The following is a 15,753-nucleotide window of genomic DNA, read 5'->3' as shown; positions in this document are numbered from 1 at the left end:
GGCTTCATGCATTTTGGATATAGCTGATAGGAGAGTTTCTAAAATACTCAGTTGTGCGTTGGTGCCTTTTGAACTGAGTGGAATGGTGGGCAAGTAGCAGCTGTGTTTTTACAAAGGGGACAGCAAATTTGGGCCTACCAGGAAACCAAAGTAGACTTTTGTATAGGAAATAGTAGAACCAGCAAGAGGGATGGATGCTAGGCTCTGAAAAGGCTGCTCATGTTAATGTCACTAAAACATCCTGCATTGTTGTGGGAGGATCTGGTCAGTAATGCTGCATCAATGGCAATCTTCACTGACCAAAACAGGATGAGGGAGCAGCCGCAGCAAAGCAGAGACAGGCACTGGCGCTGGGCTGACAGACAGACACATAAACAAAACTAGAGAGGAAGCTCTGCTTACAATTGAAAGAGAAATCCCAACCTCCAAGAGGCAAATGATGAGCTTGGGTGGCTATAAATAGCCACACAAATGTAATGTCGTCGTTTGCAATGTTTGATGGCGCTATAGAGGTTCAAGCATACTTATAACACACTGTATATGGTTAAAATTTGCATTTAATATGTACATTCACTGCTCCCTCATAGGTTTATTGTGATTGATTTTTTATATTTTTTTACAAGGAGAAGCTGCTAAACATAGATTAAATAATTATCATTCCCTGAAATGGAAGAAATGACATTTTTGAGCAGCAAGCTGAAGTGCATAAACAACTATTTAAAAACAAACAAACAGTGTCTGTGCACAAAATCAAGTTTTTACTAGAATAATAACATGAGATACATGTTCCAAATAAAGAAGTATTGAGGGGCCCCTGGATACATCCAATACTTGGTCTGTCAGACTCTTGATTGTGGTTTTAGGGTTTGATCCATTGCCTGCTGAAGTCAATGAAAGGACTTCTTTTAATTTCAACTGGTATTAGATCAAGCCCTGACTGAGAAGTATTGTCCCTCAAAGAATATTCTCAAATGGATTACTAAAAATAGTCTGAACTAGGCATTATTCACATGTATTCCGGAACTGATCGTCCTGCAAACACAGTTAGGGGGTCTGCTATGGGATTTGATTATCAGCTAGGTCTCAATAGGCAATTTATTGGGTTTTTGGGTTAGAAGGATACTTCTGGAGCAGTGAGAAGTTTCACTGCAAGAACTTTCTCTCTCTCTCTTCAGAGGAGGAACACAGAGAAAAACCTATAAATGGCTCAGTGGGATCTTCTGACAAATTACTAGTGAGGTATAAAGTGATTCAGTCAGTTTTGCAGACCTCTATGGCAGCATGAGTTATGCCAGTTTACACCGGCTGAACATTTGGCCCATTGTTCATTGCATGGAAATATTTTTATTGTATAAAAGAGGGATATATTGCATTTAAAGGTCACTGCAAGATTGCTGCTGCATCTTGCATCAGATCATAGATTTGTGAATATTGTGGAGATCACGTTCACTGTGCATTGTTGTTCCACTTACCTTTTATTTTCTATTTTTTTTATTTTTTAATATCCAAAGTTCCATTCAAATGAATAGGACACTTGCACTACTGATTTCAGAGTGATTTTGCAGTATCTTCCTAAACAAAACGAGTGAGTTTTATTATTTAGTTACAGAGAGAAAAAAATTATGGTTGGTGCTTCACAGCATAACACATCTTATTGTTCTGTAGGGAGTGGAGTATTTGATATAGGGAGCAAAGGAAATTAAACAGAAAACTGCTAGGTTATGATAGCATGCTGTGTCAGACTTTGCCTCACAAAGTCAAGGAGAGTTAAGGCTTGCTGTGCCCTGAACTCTCCTCACCAAGTAGCTGTTGCATAACCAACTTCAGTTCCAGCCAGGATGGCAACCCTATGTGTTGTAATTTCCATCAAGACTGTTGCTAAGGGGCTTATTCCTTCGTCCGTTTACATCCCTGGTCCTTCTCACATGAACAGAGAGCAACAATACCCAAAGTCCAAAGGTGCAAATAATTCAATGTTTATTGGGGTGAACTTCCAGCACGCATGATTCCAGTTTCCTTCCTCAGTGTCCCCCTTTCCAGCTCTGACACCACAGAGCCTTACCTGTGTCCCTGTTCCCATTCCCTGTTCCCATTCCCCCCCTTAGCAAAACATGATTCCAATTTCTCCACCCCCATTCCCTGTTCCCATCCCCCCCCCCTTACTTCCTGATTGACTGCAGACTATATAGTAAAACTTGAGTTCTGCTTAGGTATACCTTAACCAATCATTTTACTGAAATTTAACTAACCAATCCTAACATATTGTAAAATGATTAGCCAACCAATTATATCCCACCACCTTAATTAGTTTACACCTAGCAAAATTAATTATACAGCAGACAGAAACAATCACAGAACCAAACAGAGACCATGCAAGTAAACAATAGCAAAGTGGGAACTATAATGACAAAACAATACAGAAGTGAGGATTTCACAACTACATCTATAAAGACGTAAGTGACAGGTTTCAGAGTAGCAGCTGTGTTAGACTGCTTAGTTACGTGTTAGTCTGTATCCTCAAAAAGAAAAGGAGTACTTGTGGCACCTTAGAGACTAACAAATTCATTTGAGCATAAGCTTTCCTGAGCTACAGCTCACTTCATCGGATGCATTCTCCTACCGCTTTTTGAATGTTGTGATTCCTGATGTCAGATTTGTGTCCATTTATTCTTTTGCGTATAGACTGTCTGGTTTGGCCAATGTACATGGCAGAGGGGCATTGCTGGCACATGATGGCATATATCACATTGTAAGAGAAGGCCCATAAACAGGCAGACTGTGATTTTGATTCTCTTTTATACTTCTATAACTAGCTACGTGATAAGAATAAACCTAAATTCTTAAAGTATAGGCCTTTGCAGACAGGCCTGAATATCTATATCCTAACAACTGTCAGCCTAATTTCTTACTCAGCAGACATACTGTGCCTTTGTACACTGCAACTTCAAGCCTCAGTGAAGATACTATACTTTGGGAGGGAAAACATTAGAAGCTCTGTAGCAATTCGGATTTCAGTCATCCTCCATAAAGTATTTCTCTCCCCGCTGTAAGAGCTACAGAGAAATGTGTAAAGCTTCGACTGTTAAATCCCAATGGGAGTAATTTAAAAAAAAAAATAAAAAAAATCAGGGGTTAAATTTTAGGAATGAGCTTTGTAATTTACAGCACCTGTCTGATGTTGCTATGAAGACTGAGTCCAAGGGCTGTCCCTAGAGGGGTCTGGGGCCCAGGGAACAAATGATGAATCCCACACTGCCGGGACTGACCCATCACATCTGGGACCATCGGCGCTGGGGCCTGGTGCAGTCGCCGTGATTTGCCGTACCTGAGGAATGGCTCTGACTGGGCTAAGGGAGCCAATTTGTTTCTGTCATTGGCAGCAGCTTCCAGAATTTGATGCTAGGCAGAATGCAGAGAAATTCCCGACTGTTAGCCTGGGGCTCTGTCTGTGTGGTAAGGAGAAATGGCTTTTCCTCCTGCTCCCCTCTGCTAAGGAGAAATCTTAGTTGTAGGGGAGGTAGAGTTTCCCATCCCCCTCTCTGAAGATAGCAGGATTGATGAGGTAGGGACATGTCAAAATGTGGCCTGCCACAAAACATACCTCTATGCCATCTTCACTCTTGACAATGCAATGAGTAGTAGGAGCTTATCCAAATGATCCCTGACTTTCATTCTCAGTCCCAAAGAGGACTCATTTTGATGGGTATGGCGACCCCATCAAATGTGAACCACTTCCTTGGTTTAAACCCCCACTCCAAAGAGAATGTATTTTGATGGGGGACGGTAGTCCAGAAAAATGTGCCCACTCCCTCAAGTTTCACTTATGGCCTTAAAAGAACATATTTTAACAGTTTGGGGATGGGGTCTGCCCTGACCACTCTCACTCTCTTCCCCTGGCCCAGTGACTATTCATTGTGAATGGCACTCACCTAGGATGTAGGAGACTCAAGTCCCCACTCCAATGACTATTTAATTTATTTATAAAAAGTGGGACAGCTTTTATGGGAATGATTCAGAAAGACCAACACCAGAAGATCCCACAAACCAGTGGTTGGGGCATGCACTTGTCAAAATACTCAACATCAAAATTAAAATTTTGACTTAGATTAAAATGAAATGTTTCATTTCAACATTCCCAAAATGGTTTGATTTTTTTTCAGTTCAGGTGAATCGATTTGGTGAACATGACATGAATTCATGAATACCTGTATGTCGACAGAAACTGCATTTTAGTGGTGAATAAACTGTTTGCCAAAATAATTTTGCCCAGCTCTACTTCTGGACCTCCATTACCATCCTGCTCTCTCACTTGGTGCTTTGCAAGAGTTAAGAAGTTGCTCACAGTATATCCTCTATCTTTATTATATAGCATAGTACATACAGTATATTATAGCATAACAGAGATTTTTGTTCTCACACACATCACGTCAAATCCCCCATTTCTCCCATCTAATCAGCTCTTCTTTGTTCTAGTCTTTTCCTCCTGCCTCTCTTTAGACATCTGACCCTCTCTCTTGTCTCCACTCCAGGCCCTTTCTTCCCCTCTAAACCACCCTATTTTTCTGTTCCTCTTCATGCTACTGTACCCCCTTTCTTTCTTCACCTACACTGCATGTACATGCAGTCATTACTCCTACAGGGGACATACTTTTTATTTGCTCTTCATATTGTCCTGGAACAATTCAAACTACATTAGTAATAAGTCTTAGCCCTTTGCTTCATCAAAGTACCATTCAAATATTAATTAATCTTTTCTGCACCCCATGAGGTTGGGAGACTATTATCTTCATTTTACAGATGGAGAAACTGAGGCAAAGAGAGGTTCGTTAACTTGGTCAAAGCCACAAAGCAAGCAAGTAGCCGAGTTGGGATTAGAACACAGAGGCTCTTAACGCACAGTTCCATGTGCCTGCCTCAGAGGAAGACCATCCTCCCAGTCACGGGTGTGTTGCTGTTGCCCCCAGGCCTTCTCTTCACTTCTGCTCCCTCTCCCTAGCTAATAAGTCACAGAGGCACTGCTTCAAAAAGAAATTGTGTGAGTGAATTTCAACCCTGTGAAGAATGAGTTGGTTTGAAATCTGATTGAATGTGTTCAATGACTCCTTGAAAGTAACTCCCTACAAGCAGGACTATATTCCAGTGAGAAGTAGAACTGTGGAAGCATTTTAAACCTAGGAATCTGCACTCAGCAGAAAACGCTTTCTCCCTCAACCATCATGACATTCACTGAACTGGAACTACAGGGAGAAGAGAAACTTAGCACACATGCTAGGGCAATGACCTGTGGTCCATACCTAGCAGGAAGAAGTAAAAAAGCTGAAAAAATAAATTAGGCAGCTGTAACCCCAGTGACACAGAATTCTTTCTGTTTGTATCTGGTATCTAGAGAGCCAGACACACAGAAAGAGGCCACAGAAAAGTTCCTGCTGACAGTGAATGCTGTAACTAAAAGAAATTGAAATCACCAAGAAGTTTAAATATTCCATAATGGGAGAGCTGGTTGAATAAGAGAGTAAACTTAGGAAAAAAGAAGAATTTGAGGAGACCTAGTGTCAGATTCTCCTCTCCTTTATAGCCGCATAAATCAGGATTAACTTTACCAAAGTCATCTCAGAGCTCGTCTACACATTGCTTTAGTCTGCACTGGCTGGAGTGTAAATTCTAATGCATCCCAACATGTTGTGCACTAACTGGCTTGCATGGACTCTGCTGGCATGCACTAAAAGCTCCCTAGCATGTTACTGTAGAACTTCCACAAAATGCATCCGATGAAGTGAGCTGTAGCTCACGAAAGCTTATGCTCAAATAAATTTGTTAGTCGCTAAGGTGCCACAAGTTCTCCTTTTCTATTAACACACACTAGGGAACATGTAGTGTGTTCCAGCAGGGTCCACGTGGGTCAGTTAGTGAAGACCATGCTACTATGGTCTAAAATTTACACCTCTCTGGTGCAGACTAAAGTACTATGTGTAGGCCTTGCCTGAAAAATGAAAGAAAACAGAAGAAAGGAAAATGAGGTTAACAATGGACACAGCATAAATTCACGAATGGCCTTGTAAATAACTTGTAGTTAGTAGATTAAAGAAGAGTAATGTGTGATAAGCTTGCAGCTGCAGTTTTACTTACTAGAAGACTTTGCAACTGGTGGGCAGTTCATGATCTGTACAGGCACTGGTTACAAAAATTAGTAGACCAATCATAACGTGTGTGATATGAAGTATTAACCAATAGTATTACATGTAAGTGTATATATAAGCTGATTCATGACTTTGTATGGTGGATGTGTGGTTATACCCTGTACCCACCTGCTACACTTGAGCCTGTTCAACTCAAGTGTAGTTTGATTGTATGCCAGAAAAGAAACCACAGTGATGAGTCTGGAGTTGAACTGATTTCTTGGGTTGCAGAGAACCAGATGAAGTATTCTCCGAGAACTGGAAGAGGTGTTCTGGATAAGCCAAGTGGAAAAGGTCTCAGAGGGAATCCCAACACTGTGTAGACAAACCTTAAATTTTCATAACTTAGAGGGAGATTTTCAAAGACACAAATGGCAGTTAGGTGCCCTGCTCCTAGGAACAAGGCCTCTTCAGAATCAGGTGTCTGATATTTGTGCCTGTCATTATTGGCCAGATTTTCAAAAGAGCTCCTCTCTCAGCAGCCGCCATTGAGACCAAGAGGAGCTAAACACCCTTGAATAGCTGGCTGTATTGCTCAAAAAATAACCTGGTCAGAATCAGACCCCATGGCCCTCATCTGTAGAGGTATATTGACATCATCATCAAGATCCTCTCTGCTGCAACATGCTTTGATACTAAGGGTGAGTAACATCTTCATAATGTGTATGTGAATTCTAATATTTGTACATATTTAGTATCATGTAGTTAGTTTTCTCCTTCTTTTGCCTTTATCATCCCTACATTTTTAAAACTGTCTACCAGAGTAAAGTAAATGCATTGAAACTGTATTAAAGATGTTTCATCTATTTTTTTTTAAGAGACAAGTAAATCTGGACATGGATGTTGCATTTATTTTTGTTGTATGAATATGTGCCTGACTAAGTAAGTTAAAAGGAAATTAAGGGTGGTGCTGCAAGTATTCCGCCCTGAGTTCCCTATTCACCTATTGTAATCCACTCTTGTATTTGAACTCAATAGCTTTATCCACCCATCGGCACTGTGGTTTCTATGCTAAATTGTTTTAAGGGAGATCTTTAATATAACATACACACATAGTTATTGAATGCTTGGTGCATACTTCAGATTGTCCATCTGAATTAGATATGTTCCTAAAATACTAAGTTCAGATTTGGATCAACTTTCGAACTTCCTCAGAGTTTGCACTGTGTCACTCTGTGATAAAGCTATAAGGCAGTAAAAAGCTCAACCAGATCTTAAGATCCTCAAAGTTCAGAGATGCTTGGTTCTCTAGTCTTCATTTAGGTTCATCTCTACCATGAACCTACAATGGCCAGAAGGGGAAGATAGTCAGTACATCACTGGAAACCCTACCTTTCCTAAAGATTAGTGTCAGTATTTGAAAATACCTGCTGCCTCTGTCAGCAATATGGATAGAGTAGAACCTGGCTCATTTATACTCTACACACCCAATAAGTTGTGTGCACACATATATTGTCAGTAACATTAAACTAGTTCCATGCCTGGGACCAATGAGATGCCAGTCCCTTCACACAAACTTCTCTTACTGCACCACCTTTTATCCTGCAAATTGACAGAACTTGTGGTATATCTGCCCAAGAAATGCAGCAAAATACAGACAATCACGTGTATAAAATCGTTTTTATTTTTTTACTTTTCTTACATTTCCTTTGCCTTTTCTCTTTTCCGTTCCCCCTTTTCTTGCCACAATTTCCCTCTCTTCTTTCTCTTTATTATCTCATTTCAATCTGTTCGATCTCTCCCTGTGTCTTTCCTTCGCTCTGTTTCTGAAAATTTCTCTTCTTCTCTGTTCCTTTTACAGGTCAGAGCCATGCATATATTAATTGGCCATATTATAATAAATAACAAGTTGGATTGCATCGTATTCTTTTAGTGTACTCTGAGCATAGCATATTTTGATGTTAACACCTCTCAGTTCCTTCAACTGACGAGAGAAATTAAAAACACAAGTCTGTAATCCTTTCACAGTTTAATTAGAGCAGTGGTTCTCAAACTTTTGTGCTGGTGACTCCTTTCACATAGCAATCCTCTGAGTGTGAACCCCCGCTTATAAATTAAAAACACTGTTTTGTACATTTAACACCATTATAAATGCTGGAGGCAAAGCGGGGTTTAGGGTGGAGGCTGTCAGCTCGCGACCCTCAATGTAATAACCTCACAACCCCCTCAGGGGGTCCTGATCCCTAGTTTGAGAACCCCTGAATTAGAGTAACTCTCCTCCATGAAACTATGTGCCATCCTAACAATTAATTCTGGGACAAATAGACAAGCATAAGAAAAAGGAAACAAAGAAAAGAAAAACAGGACCTATTAAATAAACTGAATCATCTAGTTCCTTTATGCTGAATCACTGATTATCCATTAAACCTTCTTCCTGATCCTCTCATGGCCATCCACTTTGGAAGCAGCTATTACATACACTGAGAGTACATACAAGTCCAGTTAATTCTTCAGATCCACTCATGTTGTCCCTTTCTTCAGTGGCAGTATCCAGCAATTATAGGTGATTATAGAGTTCTTTAGTTTCAGAAGTATTGGCTTACGTACAATCAGTTGAAGATCAATACAGACTTCTGGCCAGATGTTTAAAGTTCGTGGCTATAAGAAAGTGGTTCTATGATTCTTTGTTGAGGGGAAAAAAATTAAAACCCAACCAAATAACTAAAACAAAGAATAGCACTCTAACAGAGAAAATCAAAGGAGGAAAAAACAAACCAGAGACAGGCAGATTGTTCTGTGAATACTTAGAGTAGGGGTGGCCAACCCGAGTCTGAGAAGGAGCCAGAATTTACCAATGTACATTGCCAAAGAGTCACAGTAATACGTCAGCAACACCCCATCAACTCCCCGACCCCGCTCCCAGTGCCTCCCACCCACTGGCAGTCCCGTCAATCAGCGCCTCCCCCTCTCTCTCTGCACCTCCCGATCAGCTGTTTCATGGTATACGGGAGGCTGTAGGCAGGGGGGAGGGAGGGAGGAGCGAGGGCACGGCAGGCTCAGGGGAAGGGGTTGAGTGGGGGCAGGGCCTGTGGCAGAGCCAGGGGTTGAGCAGTGAGCACCCTCTGGAACACTGGAAAGTTGGCGCCTGTACCTCCAGCCCTGGAGTCGGTGCCTATACAAGGAGCTGTATATTAACTTAGGAAGAGCTGCATGTGGTTCTGGAGCCACAGATTGGCCACCCCTGACTTAGAGCAACCTCTGTGCCACTTGTTTACATAGTCTAAGGCATATTGCAAACTTTGTTCACCATTTCTTTGAACCAAAATGTGCAACATTCATGATCAAATTGGATAATTCCACTCATGATTCTTGTAAACTTGGCAAAACTCATTTTGTAAGAAAGCAGGCTTTCTGCAGAAGTCTCTTCTGTCTTGCTTGACATTCATTTAATGTGGCTGGCGTGTCCCTTTTATCATATCAGTAGTGTCCCCTATAGAGAAGGGTGGATTGGATAAAATAAGAAATGGACTGGCTCTCTGACCAAAACATTGAAACAAACCCAAATCTTTGGAGGATTAAAATAATGTTTGTATAAATACCTTGTCTTCTCAGTCATCTCCAACAGATCATTTGCCATGTCTGAGGAGGTCTGGCAATCTCTGGAAGGTAGGATCTAGCCTCCAAATCTCTTGAATCCCAGGGATTTCCTTGAGTCACAGTGGAGACAATGGCATCTTTGACCCAAGTCAGTTTTGGAGCATGCCTGGCTGATGCAAAACTCTGCATACAAACTCAATTGCTCTGTATGAATATGAGAAGAAACTATAAAGTCAGTTACACCTTTCTCCCTCTTTCAGTCAGGAAGGAGCCAAGTTTTTTTTAAATCTGGGCTCCATGGATCTAGCCAAATAAGCTGCTTTTTCTTTTGCAGAGAAAGACAGGGAACAGATTTTAAATGGCCTAAAATTTTCTCTTGGAATGCTTATCTGCTGTTCTCTCTCCTTCTTCCTCTGGCAATATGCTCTACCACCAGCCCCCCTTCAGAGCCACAAATGTATTATTTTCTTTTATAAAGCTTAGGGAATGAACAGAAACAAAATCATGGGACTTGGGTGAGCAAGCAATTGCATAGGGTGAATGCAAGTGGCAAACTCGCACGGCCACCAGTTTGCAAACAATCTGAACAATTAGTCACAGTGAAAAATATTGTAGAAACCATAAGAAAGGAATGCATTCTCCTGGACTCGATTGTTGCTTTAAGGCACTGGCTGGCTATCCAGGAGCGGGAGGAGGCATCTTGCACTCTAAATGTCCCCCCCACTCAGGGGGCTGTTGCAAACTCGATGTTTACACTGCAATAAAAGACCAGCTGCATGGCTACAACTGGCTCGGGATCAGCTGACTCAGGTTCATGGACTGCAGGGCTATGAAATTGCAGTGTATACTTTTGCGGCTCGGGCTGGACTCTGGGCTTTGAGATCACATGAGGGGGGAGGGTCTCAGAGCCCAGGCTGCAGTTCAAGCCCAAATTTTCAGCTGACCTGGGCTCTGAGATTGGTGCTGGAGGTTTTTTATCATAGTGTAGATGTACCCAAGGTGGCCGTATAACACCTCGTAATTGGTGACCTTACTTTGTAACCACTTCTGTCAAGCCTCTCTATCATCTAGTAGCTCCTCTTTTCTTCCTTTGCTTCGGGGGCTTCCAGTGGGTGGGACTGAGTATCTCAGCTCTTTCTCTTTTGTGGCATAGGATTAATGGATTCCTTTCTCTCCTTTGTATGTGGAGCTGGCTGGAGGCTCCCAAACCTCTGGGACTGGTTTCTCATCTATCCTTGCTACGCTTGGTTGATAAGAGAGTGTTACCTGGGACTGGTGATTTGGACCCTCTGCCTCAGTTCAGCTAGAGGTAGCAGAGCACGGGGTCAGTGTATTTCTCACTATTGCAGTTGACCAGGAAAAGCTGTCCTCTTTGGCCAAATAGTGCAAGTCTCAGCCTGTGGTGTTTATTGCTCCGGGCCAAGATTTCAGGCATAACTAATGGTTTTGGGTGCCTCAGTTTTTGATTGACCAACTTGACACTCCTTGAAAATCAGGTCCCCTTAAGGTATTTCAAATGAAGCACCCCAAATTACTAGTCCTTTTGGAAACTCATGCCCTTGAAAAATGAAAAGGACCTTTTTTTCAAATCAAAGTATCCTAGTCTTCTGTCATGTTCTCATTAAGCAGAAATCACAGAGGGAATCCATTAGTCTCCTATTCTCCTTCATTGCAGAATGTGATTTTTAGCTTCCATCAAGTTCTTTTATATTATCTCATGGATATCACAGTTTGCCTTGGCAGGCACCATGCTTTGACTTAATCTCCCTGGACCCAAATCAGAGGAGAAATAAGAGTGTCAGACCCCAAAATTAGAAATGATAAACTCATGAAAACAGAGAAAAAAGGGGGTTAGAAATATTTGTTCTGGGTAGAATTCAGAAAAGACCTTTTTTCAGAGTAGCAGCCGTGTTAGTCTGTATTCGCAAAAAGAAAAGGAGTACTTGTGGCATCTTAGAGACTAACAAATTTATTAGAGCATAAGCTTTCGTGAGCTACAGCTCACTTCATCGGATGCATTGGCTTTCTTGCTTTTGCAGAGGACAGCACTCGCCACTGATTATGAGACAGAGTTGAAAAGCAATATACAAATGATTCCAAATATCAGTTGCCAGGAAGCAGATGACATGTTAAATTGCTGTGCAGATTGAGAGCTTAATTCAAAGTTTCCTGCTACAGGAGTTGCCAGTATACAGCCATTTTGTCTTTTTTTTTTTTTTTTTTTTGGCAAATTGGCTGGTTTGGACGGCTGTCTCCAGTAGTTTCTCCTACGCTTCCTGTTGTAGGAAGGCCTGTTTCCTGCAATGAGACTCCTGATTAGAGTCTGCCACTATTTTAGTCTGCAAAGGGTTATGTAACAGGTTTCTTCTCTGCATTTGATATTGATTTGTGGGAAGCGAGGCCAAATCACAATAGAACCACAATAGAACATCTGATTCCTTTTGAGAAATCTAAAAAGGGCCACAGCTAAATTGAAATAATTGATGCTTAAAGTAAGTATTCAGATGTACATCTGAGATTTATTCATGTACTTTGAGAGACTTTATTTTTCCTGTTTGTTTTGTGACCAGATATTGTCACCTGTAGGTTACATTTTCAAGTATCTTCTAAGTTTGGTTGCCAACTTAAAATTTCCTAGCAGCCACTGAAGCTGATTTTCAGTGCTGCTGAGAAGCCATGGTTACCACTGACTCGATGTCCCTGTTCTCCAGCTTCTAATAAGTGGGGATTCTTTTCTTCCTCCCTTTGTCTTGTCTGTTTAAATTTTAAACTCTTCAGGGCAGGGACGGTCTCTTACTATATGTCTGTTCAGTGCCAGCACAATGGGCTGGTTGGGGCCTCTATTGTACAAACAACAATGGTAATATATAAACTGTAGGCGTGTACTGGTTAGGTGATGTGGGCAAATACTCACTGTAGGGACTAGGATGAGAGCACTCCAAATTCATCTTCACTTGTGATCAAAACCAGTGCTGAAAGACTGGTGTATTAATCTTGTCTAATCTCTTTTTCTTCCTCCTTCTCTCTTTTCCGCTGCTGCTAGTGAGGATTCCCACACACCTGAGCATAGTCTCACCTTTGCTACAAATGACCATATAATGGGGACCAACAACTTCCCAAAGGCAAGGTTTTCAAGACAGGAGTCACTTCAGGAGAATGGGCTTCCTATTTTTACGCTGCTTCAATACCAGATCCCCTCATTGGGGGCTGCATACTCTATTCTGCCTTCCATAAAGCAATTGACCAATCCCCATCTATCTCCTGACCTCTTATCTCATTACTTCAAGGTTTTGGGAGTAGGAGATACATGCTAACTTGACTGATACTGGAATTCAAATTTTCGTGGATTTATAACAAAAATGACCTGTTTCTTTATGTCACTTCTTTTTCCTGACCACCTCCTGCTTTTTGTGTTCTTGACTTCTTTTCTTCTTCCCCATCATCCTCTTATTTACCATTCCTAACATATTTCACACTTTTTTTCTTCCTTTTCTTCTCTTTCCCATTCAGCATCTCTTTTCCCTTCCCACCTCAGACAGCTGTAAATATAAATCTTCTCCTGTGGTCTCCTGGGTAAATTTTATAGGAAAGATTCTTTTATTTTTCTTAACAAAACAAAATGAGGAAATTAAATGCAACACCCCTCTCCCCTGTTTAAATAACAAAAAGCCTCTGGAAACAAAAAGCAGGCCAGGAAATTCCAAGTTAACATGACACAGTTCCAAACTCATGCAGTTGTGGAAAGATAGTATGGCTGTGTGAGCTCTTGATAAGTGTTAACCTTCACTTTGATTTATCAGCATGGATCACAACCATGCTATTATTCAAAATGTAACAGAGCATACGTTCCTTTGATTCTATAACACACCTTTTATCAGGAAGGGATAAGGTTGTGTTTCTACTGCCCTATTTGCAACCATTCCAGCACAACAGATTCTGAAAATCTGCCATCAGAGTTAGTAATTTTTTTTATGACAATGTTGTGGTGAAAGGTACGAATGACTTGTACATTAAGAACCTTTGATGGATAAGCCTCAAGCTCATAAAAAGAGCTAATACTCTGTGTACTAGCCACTCTCAAACAGTCATTAAGGGTATTGTGTAAGTTATGGTGATGAGCATGCCATAAGAACCGATGGAATAGAATAGGGACATCTGGAACACAAAGTGAGCTCAGAAAGTTCAAAATATGTGGTCTCAGTCAGCAAGCTGGGAGTAGTGGTTTCCCAGGTATAAGGTGTAGGGCTGAGGGAGGGGAAAAAAGACACAGTTTGTTAAGCAGAAGATATTTGTGAGACACCCTGGAGAGAGTCTGAGGCTAGATGCTGCAGTGGTGCCTGACCTGAGCTTGTTGCAAGAGGAATTTGCCTCTGCTGCCATTTGTTACCGCCCTGTTCAAGGGAAAAGGACTTGTTTGTTTAGACTACACTAAAAAGATACACTGCTCTTCATCACAGAAAACCAACCTGCAAGAGCCTGAATTCTGCTACTTCTCAGCAAAGAGACAACAATATTAATTGAAGCCTATTTAGGGCTCGTCTACACTGGCCATTTACAGCGCTGCAACTTTCTCACTCGGGGGGGGGGGGGTGAAAAAACACCCCCCTGAGCGCAGCCCGTTTCAGCGCTGTAAAGCACCAGTGTAGATAGTGCACCAGCGCTGGGAGCCAGGCCTCTCATGGAGGTGGGTTTTTTGAGCATTGGGAGAGCTCTCTCCCAGCACTGCACCGTGACCACACAAACCACATTAAAGCGTTGCCAGTGTAGACTAGCCCTTAGGCACATTGTTCCTGTCTTTCTTACTTCAGAAAGGCTCCTCCAAGCTTCATATCATAATGACCATATTGGATACATAGGAATTACCAGATTTGATCTTAGATTGGTCTCTTATGTGGAAAATCCACACAGAACAAATGAAACATCTTGCCATTCTCATCATTGTGTTTCCATTGGGGAGAAGAGGGAGAATTTCCATAATATGGAGATCTCCAGAGGTTTGTGCCAATCATAGGGCTTGTCTCCACTGGTAAGTTTCTACGGAGTAAAGCAGCTTTTTGCGCTCAAACTGCAGACGTGTACACACTGCCAAGCCACTTTGTGTGCAGAAATTCCTCGGCTGTAAAAAAACCACCTCGACGAGAGCCATAAGGCTATGTGCTCAGAGGCTACAGTGCTCTACTGCCAGTGTAGACACTTGATTGCTTTCTGTGCTGTAATTGGCCTCTGAAGCTGTCCCATCATGCCTCAAGTGACTGCTCTGCTTGTTGTTTTGAACTCAGCTGCCCTGGTGACATGAGCCCCTCCCTGTTCAAAGCACCGTTTCTGACAGCCTTTGCGTGCTGTGCTGATCTGCTCCGGGACACAAAGCAAACCATTAATGTGGAATGCTCGTGCTGTTGAACACAGAGGCAGGTGTGTGTGTGTGTGTGTATGTGTGAGAGAGAGAGAGAGAGAGAGATTGCTGGGCAGAGAGCCCAGGGAGGGAGGTGGGGGCTGATGTTGGGGTTTCCCCCTCCCCCTGCCTCAGGACTGGTTGCTTCGTGCTGCTGTCTGAACTTACAAGACAGCATGCTGACACACTCTCTGTCCCCCAAAACACACTGTCTCCCGACCCATTCGCGCGCACACACACCCTGTCACACTCTCTCTCCCCCTCCCCCCGACCTTCCACTTCAGTTGAAAAGCAGTTAGCCAATAGTAGGATGCCCATGGAACAATGGTATTGGGAAACCTGCATCATGTGATGCTTTGCCTTCCCCATGAGGCATTGCAAACCCTTCTCAAAGCATCCTGTGGCCTGTTGCACTGTGGATAGCTACCACAATGCACTGCTCTCTTTGCCATTGCAAGAGTTGCTAATGTAGATGCGCTCCAGTGTCTCAAGGAGCACAGTGTGGACATGCAACAGTGGTTTAATTCCAGCTCTTGAATAAAAGTGGTATAACTTGTGGCACAGAAACTTGCCAGTGTAGACATACCCTTAGAAAAGGAACCACACAGAGACTCTGCTTCCTTGTGCCTTGGCTTCCAGCCCCCTGCA

General features: G+C 42.2%; 1 long non-coding RNA gene across 2 annotated transcripts in view; it reads left to right on the top strand.

Annotated features, from left to right (window-relative positions):
• Window positions 1–15,753, top strand: part of LOC122459358 — a 75,839-nt gene that overhangs the window by 58,194 nt on the left and 1,892 nt on the right. The window contains exon 2 of one of the 2 annotated variants that reach the window (XR_006279985.1): window positions 6,656–6,817. This is a non-coding gene — a long non-coding RNA (uncharacterized LOC122459358). The remainder of the gene's footprint in view (window positions 1–6,655; window positions 6,818–15,753) is intronic. The other variant, XR_006279986.1, reaches the window with a different exon arrangement.

This window comes from Dermochelys coriacea, chromosome 3 (genome assembly GCF_009764565.3).
Source record: "Dermochelys coriacea isolate rDerCor1 chromosome 3, rDerCor1.pri.v4, whole genome shotgun sequence".
Classification (NCBI taxonomy): Eukaryota; Metazoa; Chordata; order Testudines; family Dermochelyidae; genus Dermochelys; species Dermochelys coriacea.
Note: the sequence above shows the minus strand (reverse complement) of the source record. Positions and strands in the feature narration are given on the sequence as shown.